This window comes from Staurois parvus, unplaced genomic scaffold, assembly GCF_062004578.1.
Source record: "Staurois parvus isolate SC_StPar_1 unplaced genomic scaffold, SC_StPar_1.0 ptg000137l, whole genome shotgun sequence".
NCBI lineage: Eukaryota > Metazoa > Chordata > Amphibia > Anura > Ranidae > Staurois > Staurois parvus.
In genome coordinates, this window is record NW_028317933.1 from 3770001 (window position 1) to 3782037 (window position 12037).

At 42.9% G+C, this 12037-nt stretch overlaps 1 protein-coding gene across 2 annotated transcripts in view; it reads right to left on the bottom strand.

Annotated features, from left to right (window-relative positions):
- LOC149465755 (arf-GAP with SH3 domain, ANK repeat and PH domain-containing protein 1-like) overlaps window positions 1-12037 on the bottom strand; it is a 260620-nt gene that overhangs the window by 129725 nt on the left and 118858 nt on the right. The gene's annotated exons all lie outside the window — the stretch shown is intronic.

Below are 12037 nucleotides of genomic sequence, written 5' to 3' on the forward strand. Positions count from 1 at the left end.
GAATATGCAGTAATGTGATTGGCTATTCAAGGCACACACAGCAGAATGAGTCACTGGAGTGACGCATATGTTCCAGCTCCTCAACTATGTATAGTTCAGTTTAGACAGTTATGAAGTGAGCAGCTACGGATGGTCTTTCATGCTAAACAGCCAAGCGTGCCCTGTAAACACAGCATCATGAAAGCAGCCCCCTTAAATTTAAAGTGATTCTAAAAGGCAGAAGGTTTTTTTTTCCCTTCATGTGTGCTATGCATGAAGGTAAAAAACATTTTGGGTGCAGCTCCCCCCTCGGCCCCCCTTATAGTTATCTGAGCCCGATCCAGCGATGTGCATGAGAGCCGGGTCTCTCTCTCATCATTGGCTAACACAGCAGCGGGAGCTATTGACTACAGTCACAGCCAGTAAGCCAATGGGAAGATAACAGGGGGCGGGGCCAAGCCATGTTCTGAGTGTGAATGGAGAAGTGCGGCTCAGTGCCCTCACAGCAAAAGGTAGGAGGGGGGAGGAGTCAGGACCACAGATAGGGGACCCAAAAAGATGAGGATCAGGGCTTCTCTGTGCAAAACCATTTCACAGTGTAGGTAAGTATAACATGTTTGCTATTTTGTAAAAAAAAAAAAAAAATGAAATACATAAAATCAACCTTTAGAATCACTTTAAAGTTAATTTATAAAAAAAAGATATTGGATAAGTAGTAAAAAAAAACATGAGACAACAGATACAATTATTAACTTGTAAACCACATATTTAAAGAACTTTTTCCCAGCAGGAGCAAATTGGATCATGCTTTGCTGGGTTTTTTTCCCTTCCTCTGGATCAACTGTGGGTATAGGATTATTACTTTTTTTTTTTTTCAATGGTTGAACTGGATGGACTTTTGTCTTTTTTCAACCAGACTATGTAACATTAAAAAGAAGACAAAAACTTTCATAGATTTATTAATTATGTTCCTTCAAATATCTACCTGAATTGGGCCATGGGGTACCGAATATGTTTCTATTTGCATTGGAGGGCAACCTTGTACAGCACCGTGGGAAAGGACAACAGACTGTAATGTGAAAGCAGCAAACATATAGAGGCAAATTTCCTCTATTTTCTTACTGGCCGGTGTTATAGGTAACTGGTATGGTAAAACATGCACTTTTAGGAGAACCAATTAAAAATGGGCAATAAAGGAATTGTAATCTTTACTGGTAAAGTATATATAAACCGAATTCACGAAAATCTCAAATAATCTTACTGTAGCCATTTCAAATCTTTTTAAGTCTCCTGCCATGAAGGTCTTTGTTAAGGGCTGACAACACTCTGTCCTTGTTTCCCAATTGTGCTCCTTTTGTTGTCTCCCTGTTATCTGCTCTTCCAGCAGAGAAAAGTGGACAAGCCAGCACTTATTATACAGGCATGGTCACCCTACAGTAAGCCCACCCTGAGCAATGCTATGCAGCTGCTGCTAGAGCAAATGCAAGGAGCCAGGGAGTGCCTGCAAAGGGGTTGTGGTAGATGGGAAGCATTGAAATGCAACAAAGAAAGAAAAGAAGGAAAAAGTATGGCTTCTCCAGGACTTCCCTCATCCTCTGGAACTCCCTACCCCAATCCATCAAACTATCACCTACTCTGCTCACCTTTAGGCGCACTCTGAAAATCCATCTATTCAGGGAAGCCTACCCCGCCCTCAGCTAATTACTGAACTCCTCCACTCCTCCTACCACTCCATCCCCCACAGCTATTTCCTCCTGTACCACTATCCCCTCCCTCCTAGATTGTAAGCTCCAAGGAGCAGGGCCCTCAATCCCCTCATGTTTTGCATTGTATTGGTATTGTTCTGTCACATGTTCTGTCCCCCTTTGTAATGTACAACGCTGAGCGAACTATTGGCGCTTTATAAATACTGTATAATAATAATAATTTAGAACGTTTGTCTGTTTTTATTGCTTGCGAGATTGGATGTGTGGTGCTGGATTTCCTTCTTACCTCCAAATAGGGTATCGCTCGTGAATCGTATTGTTACTGTACTGTCTTGTGTATTGTCTCCCACCCTAATGTAAAGCGCTGAGCAAACTGTCGGCGATATATAAATCCTGCATATTAATATAATAATAATAATGGCAAGTGTTTATGATACATAGTGCTGTTCCAAAAGAGGATCTTCAGCTTATTTAAAAAAAGAAAAAAAACAAAAAGTCAGCAGCTACAAAACACTGTAGCTGCTGACTTTTAATAAAAGGACACTTACCTGTCCAAAGATCCAGCACTATCCTCACCCGGGCCGTTTCTTTGTAGGTCTTCAGGTCCCCAACCAAGCCATGTTTAGCAGGGGAAGCCAGCTATGACTCCTTGCAGATTCATAATGTACAAGTGTGAGCCGCGGTGCACTGTGTGAATGGTCCCGCAGCCTCCTGGGATCTATTATGTTTCCCAAGACGTTGAGGGTGGGTGGGGGGGGGGGGGGGGTTAATCGCCAAGTCAATCTGATGAGAAGACCGGGCACCTCTTAATGTTAATGTGAACAGGAATCCTGCGTTCATCTAGAATCTGCGTGCAGTCAAACTGAGGAGAATGCGCACTCACCAGAACGCATAGTAAAATGTGCATTAATGTATAAATATCCTGATATCATCAAGGTCATCCAGATTTGGACAGGAATGAAGTGAAATCCCTCACTGGACAGGTCTGGATCCTGAAGCTTCTGTTGTATACTGGGAGGGTGCCAGAGATCCCTTTAAGGGATGGACGGGTCGACTCACCAGGTGTACAGGGGCTCCCTCTCTGGATATGTCTTAGTTCTCCTCACACTCCGCTCTCCACACTTTCATTACCGGTCCCGGGTCACAAGAAGACAGACAGCCGTCTTCCGCTTTGAGATTTTACATCTTGTTGTTACATATCTGCAGCTATACATTTCAGGGACAATCGTTTGTGCTGTTATTCACTCGTATTCCTTCCCTCCTGGAGGACACGTCAGCCCATTGCTAGACTGCATGGCCCCAGGAGAAGCCCACCTATCTCCTGTCTGAGCTCAGGGTTGATAATTGTTTCTAGGCTTCCTGCGGAGGGGAAAATGTTAATTAACAAATATTTTAATTTTCTTTCATGTGAATCCTGACAGCACCTTTATCTGACACCTTCATGGGTGTCTGAGGACTGAAGAGACTGGGCAGCCTTCCAACCTGCCCCTCAAATACTTCTGTTCTAACAAGCTATGACTTCTACCAGCGAACATTCCACTGTCCAATGAGTCTGCTTGAGTAAGCAACAGAGGATTTGTAACAGGGCAGAGAAGTCAGACTCCAGTTTCAAAGTGAAACTACAACAGAGAGGGGCACAGAAGATGCTTTTTTAGATAATAAAGGTAACAGCAGGCATTGTGTTAGCGCTGATGCAGGGCTTAAAAAAACAAAACAAAACAAAAAAAAAAACAAGGTTCACTTCAAAATATTACTAGTTTACCTTTAATAAATAAATCTCAATTGGGTTGCACTGTCCTTCAAAATGATTGAAATGGTAATAATCACAGGAGAGGACTCCCCACCTCCCGGTAGACCACATCAAAGAAGGATATAGAGCTGGACATTTTATCACAGACTGAAATCCTTTCCTTTTTTTTTACACTTGCTTGCCCTTGCAATAACATTTTTTATTGATTTGCGTTTGCTTTGGTAGAGACCAGTCTGAAGTATGCATATCTATAGAAAGCACAACCTCCAGAATCCACTGCCGATCATTAATGTTCCTGGCTCCCCAGGCTTTGCCTGCTTGGGATGCAAAGCTCCAAACAATTATTGCAGTGCCCATGGGAAGGCTGGCAGCAGAGAAGTATAACTTGGGGGTTGGGCACATGGAACACAGAGCGGGTAAATATCAGATATGATGCAATTAAAGACATCCTTTTGGGACTCCCAATCCAATAACTGACCCGCTCTGGATGCTTGTGTCTGAGTCACGGCTGAATCACAGTCGAGAATTCCTATTAACCTATCCAATGCTGAGGCCTTTGGGAGCCTGCCAACTGCAGACTGACAGCATATCCGCATGTTCCAGACTGTGTGCGACTCTGAAATTGGTTTTGTTTTAGAATGCAATTATGGTCAAGACTGATGGCAACCTATCTTAAGGAAAACAATATAAACATTTAATAACAATATCTAGAATCAGTCTGCAGTCTAAAAGAAGACAAACTCAACACAACTTGCATCTATCACAGTGGCTTAGTAGTTAGCTCTTCCACCTATCATCACTGGGGTCCCTGGTTAGAGTTCTTGTCAGGACACTCTCCTATCATGTCCTTCCTGTTCTTGTATGGGTTTCCTCCAGGTCTGCGTTTTAGTGACCCAAAGCCATAGGTTTTCATTGTGCACCATTGCAGCCTTCTAGCTGCCAGCCTCCTAACAACCAATGATGCTTAGTAGTTAGCTCTTCCACCTTTCAGCACTGGGGTCCCCGGTTAGAGTTCTTGTCAGTACACTATCCTATCACGTCCTTCCTGTTCTTGTATGGGTTTCCTCCAGGTCTGCCTTTTAGTGACCCAAAGCCATAGGTTTTCATTGTGCACCATTGCAGCCTTCTAGCTGCCAGCCTCCTAACAACCAATGATGCTTAGTAGTTAGCTCTTCCACCTTTCAGCACTGGGGTCCCCGGTTAGAGTTCTTGTCAGGACACTCTCCTATCACGTCCTTCCTGTTCTTGTATGGGTTTCCTCCAGGTCTGCCTTTTAGTGACCCAAAGCCATAGGTTTTCATTGTGCACCACTACAGCCTTCTAGCTGCCAGCCTCCTAACAACCAATGATGCCATCAGTTGATATGGAGGATGTTGGTTGCCTGTACGGCATCCTTGTTTGACCCTCCCCTGCCCCTCTCTGCCAGTAATGGTGTCACATTAGCTGAGCAATCGAGAAAAACTGAGGGAGAAGAGAAACATTGGAATACTATTCAGTATCCATGTGCAAAAGTGTATTTGCTTTAGAAAGAATTTGGATGTCCTACATGTGTGGGTGTTGCTGCATTAGGTAAAACTATTAGAATGTTTTTTTACATTTTAGAATGGGATGCCTTGAGAATGTCCAAAATTTGAAAGGGTGCCTCAAGATGAACAAAGAGTGCCTTGACTGAAAAAAGGTTGAGAAACACTGCTTTATGGGAAAAAAAAACTCAAAACGGTTTTGATACACAAAGCTTTAGCAAACCAAATGTCTAGGTTTCCGTTAAAACTACTAGCTAGCTTATAACTCATTTATATAGCTCTACTGTACTTTGCATAGGAGGTTGTAGCTATTCACTGCCATCCCTGCCCAATGGCGCTTACAAGCTAATGTGTCTATAAAAGTCATCAAACTACACATACATTCTGGAAGCAATTTTTAGACAAAGACAATTAATCCGCAACCAGTAAATTTTGGCCTGCAGGAGGAACCAAGAGAAACTGTGGTAATGGACTCAGGACTTCAATGCTGCAGGCGAATACATTAATAGCAGAGCCACCATGCTGAGTGAAGTCTAACAAAAGCAAATTTATCATTAGAGGTCAATCTTTTATTTTGAAATGTTCAGTAAAAACATTTCAAAAGTGGCTCTGCAATGCAAACCTTAGACATCATAAATCCACTTTAGTCTGTTAGTTTACAAGTAAATACATCATGGTATGTTGATTCTTGAGGATACAGGCATGGAAGTGTGGGATCATTCACAGAAATCCAGTTGGGCTGTGCTGGGCAGCTATGGCCAACGCAGTCCTAATGTGGATTATCTTCTATTTTTTAGATCACATCAATGTACTGCATAAAGACATATTGGGGGAAATTTACTAAAACTGGTGTACATACACTATTCCCAATACACATATTCCTGTAAAATGGCTACGGGTGCTACAGCAACCACCAGTTGGAATCAGAAGACTGTTAAGTAGACCTTTTCAATAAAGGATATCTACGCCAATCGAGTTGCATTGCATCTGATAGAAGTTTACTGATGCAGAGTTACAATTAGAGATGAGCGAATTATTCAAAAATTCGGTTCGGCTGATTTGCCGAATTCGCCGAATAAATTCGCTTCGAGCCGAATATATTCGCTGCGAATTTAACTTATAAAAAGGGTGTTTCTAGGCTTCAGAGAGCCTTTATATTAGTGCAGAACACTGTACCTTTAATTTAAATGCCCTTGGAGTCTGCTGGGGAAGAGAAAAATTTTACCGCCACCCGGCGTGTAAATGGATCTAACTCTTTGAACGTACAATAGTGGTTGTGAAGCAGAAAGTCAGTTTATTGTACACAATCGGTCAATTGCAGCTTGCCGTTGGCTGGAAACTGTACGTTTATGTCACTGGAATGCACTAATCACCCAAAAAATATTACCGCCAGCCGGCGTGTAAATGGATTTAACTCTTTGAACGTACAATAGTGGTTGTGAAGCAGAAAGTCAGTTTATTTAGCACAATCGGTCAATTGCAGCTTGCCGTTGGCTGGAAACTGTACGTTTGTGTCACTGGAATGCACTAATCACCCAAAAAATATTACCGCCACCCGGCGTGTAAATGGATCTAACTCTTTGAACGTACAATAGTGGTTGTGAAGCAGAAAGTCAGTTTATTGTACACAATCGGTCAATTGCAGCTTGCCGTTCGCTGGAAACTGTACGTTTGTGTCACTGGAATGCACTAATCACCCAAAAAATATTACCGCCAGCCGGCGTGTAAATGGATTTAACTCTTTGAACGTACAATAGTGGTTGTGAAGCAGAAAGTCAGTTTATTTTGCACAATCGGCAAACTGCAGCACCAACTGTGCACAACAGCCACCAAAAAAAAAAAGGGTGTATGTCACTTTAAATTTTCGATTCTTTGATAGCTGTGGCCCTAAGTAACGATTCTGTGTCCCTGAGTAACGATTCTGTGTCCCTGAGTAACGATTCTGTGGCCCTAAAGTCTCTGTGGCCCTAACTCTGTCCCTTAATACACACAGGTCTGTCTCTCTTGAATGACCGGAGGCTAATGGAGAATTCTAAGATGGCCGCGATTTATAGCTCCACCATTACACAGTGCTGGCTGGCTGCTGATTGGCTAATGCGATCACATGTCATGAATGCATTATGGGTCAGCGCGCCTTGTCTGCGCGCCTTCCCAGAGATCCCCGCCCCATCTTCTCTGTCCATTTTCTCCGTCGCCACACATGTCGCCGCCATTTTTGGGAAAATTCGATTCGTGCATCCGAAGTTTGCTAATCTTCGGATTCGTCGCGAATAGAATTTTTCCAAATCTTCGGAACGAATTCCACTTCGTCATGTTCGATTCGCTCATCTCTAGTTACAATGTGCACATCGGAATATCACATTTACATATAAATATATATATATTGTCATTCCAAGCAGCAAGGAAAATGGATCTATTGGTACTCTTATCTGTACAGTTCACTTTTCTTATACTAGTATATTATTATTATTATTATTATACAGTATTTATATAGCACTAAAAGGTTTGCTCAGCGCTGTACATTATAGTGGGGGACAGTACATGAGACAATACAGTAACAAAACAGAACACGAGGGGTTCAAGGGCCCTGCTCTTTCGAGCTTACAATCTAGGAGGGAGGGGATAGTGGTACAGGAGGAAGTGGCTGTGGGGGATGGAGTGGTAGGAGGAGTGGAGGAGATCGGCAGTTAGGTGAGGGTGGGGTAGGCTTCCCTGAAGAGATGGGTTTTCAGGGTGCGCCTAAAGGTGAGGATGGTAGATGACAGTCTGATGGATTGGGGTAGTGAGTTGCAGAGGATGGGGGAAGCCCTGGAGAAGTCCTGCAGTCAGGCGTGGGAGGTGGAGACCAGGGAGCTAGAAAGTAGGAGGTCTTGTGAGGAGCGAAGAGTACGTGTTGGGTGGTATTTGGGTATCAGGTCGGTGAGGTAGTTTGGGGCAGCGTTATGAATGGCTTTGTATGTCAGTGTTAGCATTTTGAATTTAATGCGTTGGGCAATTGGGAGCCAGTGGAGGGATTGGCAGAGGGGGGTGGCAGAAGCGGAGCGGTTGGTAAGGTGGATGAGTCTGGCCGCTGAGTTCAGGATAGACTGAAGCGGGGATAGTCTGTGATGAGGTAGGCCGGTGAGAAGGGAGTTGCAGTAGTCCAGACGTGATATGATGAGGGAGTGAACGAGTTGTTTAGTAGTGTCTGGGGTTAGGAAGGAACATATTTTGGAGATGTTGCGGAGGTGGAGCCTGCATGAGTTTGCCAACGATTGGACATGGGGTTGGAAGGAAAGGTTTGAGTCATTAAACATCATCAGTAAGCATGCACAGATGGAAATGCATTTGTAAATATTCAAAGCAAGCAGTATGTCACCAGCACACCAAGAATTTTTAAAACGAGTCCAAAGCATTACAGTTATGCTCAAAAGTTTGCATACCCTGGCAGAAATCATGAAATTTTGGCATTAATATTGAAAATATGACTTATCGTGCCAAAAAAACCTGTCTTTTATTTAAAGTGTTACTAAACCCACAACAGTAAAATCAGTCTGTAAATGCAGTAACGCATGCTTGTTATACTCACTGTGGAACCTAAGGTGTTAATCCTCCACATTCTCTAAAAAGGCTGTTTGATCCTGTCTTCTCTGATCCTCCCCTTCTTTTATTGTCCCCAAACCATCTGCTGATAGTACAGAGCTCTAGGAGTCACTCTGCACATATTCAATTTAGTGCGTATTGCTAGAGAGTTTATTTTTCTTTTGGAGGGTGCATGTGGTCAGCACAGGGCCAATCCACAAAGTCCAGACAGGACAATCAGGGGTCATGCAGCCTCATAGGACAGTCAGAGCAGAATGAAAACTCCTCCTACAAGCTTTAACCAGTGCTCAGCTGGGCACTGATAGAAGTCACCAGACTGCTATAAACTGCTGATGAGAAAAGTTATCTAGCAGTTTATATTTAATAAAATAATTGCACTTCCATATTCTGTGTACTGTAAGAGACCGGATATAGTGAATGCAGGGTCCTGGGTTCAGTAATACTTTAAGGATAGTGATCATATGAAATACAGGCTGCTCTGCAAAAAGACGGTGTGGTTGTTTCAAGGAGCGCAATACTTGAAAGAAAATTAGCTGCATTGTCAAGTTGCCAGAAAGAAGCCTTTAGTGCCACAAAAAAGCCTGGTTACCATATGCCCATCAACACCTTGACACTCCTCACTGATTTTTTTTTTTTATTTTGTGGCACGGTAAAGGCTTCTTTCTGGCAACTCAACCATATAGCTCATTTTTGTTTATGTATCGATGTATTGTGTTCCTTCAAACAAGCACATCGTTTTTTTTCCCAGAGCAGCCTGTATTTCTCCTGAGGTTACCTGTGGAAATTTCTTTGTATCACGAACAATTCTTCTAGCAGTTGTGACTGCAATCTCGTTTGGTCTTCCTGACCTTGGCTTGGTATCAAAAGATCCCTGATCTTTTCACTTCTTAAAAAGTGATTTACAGTGTTGACTGGCATATTCAAGGCTTTGTATATCTTTTTATAGCCTTTTCCATCTTTAGAAAGTTCCATTACCTTGTCACACAGGTCTTTTGACAGTTCTTTTCTTCTCCCCAGGCGCTCAGTATCTAGCCTGCTCAGTGCATCCACGTGAGAGCTAACTCATTGGCTATTTGTACATGGACACCAATTGCAAATTGAAAAAGTCTGTACCAAGGCTAAGTATTCCAGGGTGTGTAAACTTTTGATCCGCCATTTGGGTGATTTTTGTTACCATTGTGATTTAAAAAGCAGCCAAAACAAAAATGTGATAATAAATGGTTTCATATATTCATTATCCTTAAATAAACAATTTTTTGGCATGATCAGTCATATTTTCAATATAAATGCCAAAATTTCACGATTTCTGCCAAGGGATGCAAACTTCTGAGCACAACTGTATTTAGCAATCACTTAAATACAGAGGAAATGTATTGGAGCCATGCAGGACCCCTTCATCAGGCATGTGGCTCCAAAATGCTGCTTCTGTATGTATGGTGGGATCGCTAAATAAAGCTTTGGACCCATTCTAAAGGTCCTTGGTGTGCTGGTGACATACAGTGGGGCAAAAAAGTATTTAGTCAGCTACCAATTGTGCAAGTTCTCCCACTTAAAAAGATTAGAGAGGCCTGTAATTGGCATCATAGGTAGACCTCAACAATGAGAGACAAAATGAGAAAAAAAATCCAGACAATCACATTGGCTGATTTGGAAAACATTTATTTGCAAATTATGGTGGAAAATAAGTATTTGGTCACCTACAAACAAGCAAGATTTCTGGCTCTCACAGACCTGTACCTTCTTCTTTAAGAGGCTCCTCTGTCCTGCACTCATTACCTGCATCAATGGCACCTGTTTGAACTTGTTATCAGTATAAAAGACACCTGTCCACAACCTCAAACAGTCACACTCCAAACTCCACTATGGTGAAGACAAAAGAGCTGTCGAAGGACACCAGAAACAAAATTGTAGACCTGCACCAGGCTGGGAAGACTGAATCTGCAATAGGCAAGCAGCTTGGTGTGAACAAATCAACTGTGGGAGCAATAATTAGAAAATGGAAGACATACAAGACCACTGATAATCTCCTTCGATCTGGGGCTCCACACAAGATCTCACCCAGTGGGGTCAAAATGATCACAAGAACGGTGAGCAAAAATCCCAGGACCACATGGGGGGACCTAGTGAATGACCTGCAGAGAGCTGGGACCAACGTAACAAAGGCTACCATCAGTAACACACTACACCGCCAGGGACTCAGATCCTGCAGTGCCAGACGCGTCCCCCTGCTTAAGCCAGTACATGTCCGGGCCCGTCTGAAGTTTGCTAGAGAGCATTTGGATGGTCCAGAAGAGGATTGGGAGAATGTCATATGGTCAGATGAAACCAAAATAGGACTGTTTGGTAGAAACACAACTCGTCATGTTTGGAGGAGAGAGAATGCTGAGTTGCATCCAAAGAACACCATACCTACTGTGAAGCATGGGGGTGGCAACATCATGCTTTGGGGCTGTTTCTCCGCAAAGGGACCAGGACGACTGATCCATGTACAGGACAGAATGAATGGGGCCATGTATCGTGAGATTTTGAGTGCAAACCTCCTATCAGCAAGGGCATTGAAGATGAAACGTGGCTGGGTCTTCCAATATGACAGTGATCCCAAACATACCGCCCGGGCAATGAAGGAGTGGCTTCGTAAGAAGCATTTCAAGGTCCTGGTGTGGCCTAGCCAGTCTCCAGATCTCAACCCCATAGAAAACCTTTGGAGGGAGTTGAAAGTCCGTGTTGCCCAGCGACAGCCCCAAAACATCACTGCTCTAGAGGAGATCTGCATGGAGGAATGGGCCAACATACCAGCAACAGTGTGTGCCAACCTTGTGAAGACTTACAGGAAACGTTTGACCTCTGTCATTGCCAACAAAGGATATATAACAAAGTATTGAGATGAACTTTTGATATTGACCAAATACTTATTTTCCACCATAATTTGCAAATAAATTCTTTCCAAATCAGCCAATGTGATTGTCTGGATTTTTTTCCTCATTTTGTCTCTCATAGTTGAGGTCTACCTATGATGCCAATTACAGGCCTCTCTCATCTTTTTAAGTGGGAGAACTTGCACAATTGGTGGCTGACTAAATACTTTTCTGCCCCACTGTACTTCTCGCTCTTACTAAAACTGGTGCAGATAGAATCTGGTGCAGCTGTGCATAGTGACCAATCAACTTCTAGGTTTTATTGTCAAAGCTAAATTGAGCAAACTAAAGTTAGAAGCCGATTGGTTACTATACACAGCTACACCTCTTTGTGCACTAGTTTTAGTAAATCTCCCCCACTGCATTTCTACATGGCACGGAGCGTGAAACATGCTATATGTTGTAATGCGCTACTACACAGAGTTACATAAACTGACAGATTTAGTAAAGTTCCAAAAAACAAAACACATTTGTGTGTTGTACAATGCATCGCAGCAATCATTGCACAACACATCCAGTGGGCACCTGTTATGTGCACCTTAATGTGAACTTGTTGGCCGAACAGACCCCAAAGATGAATTT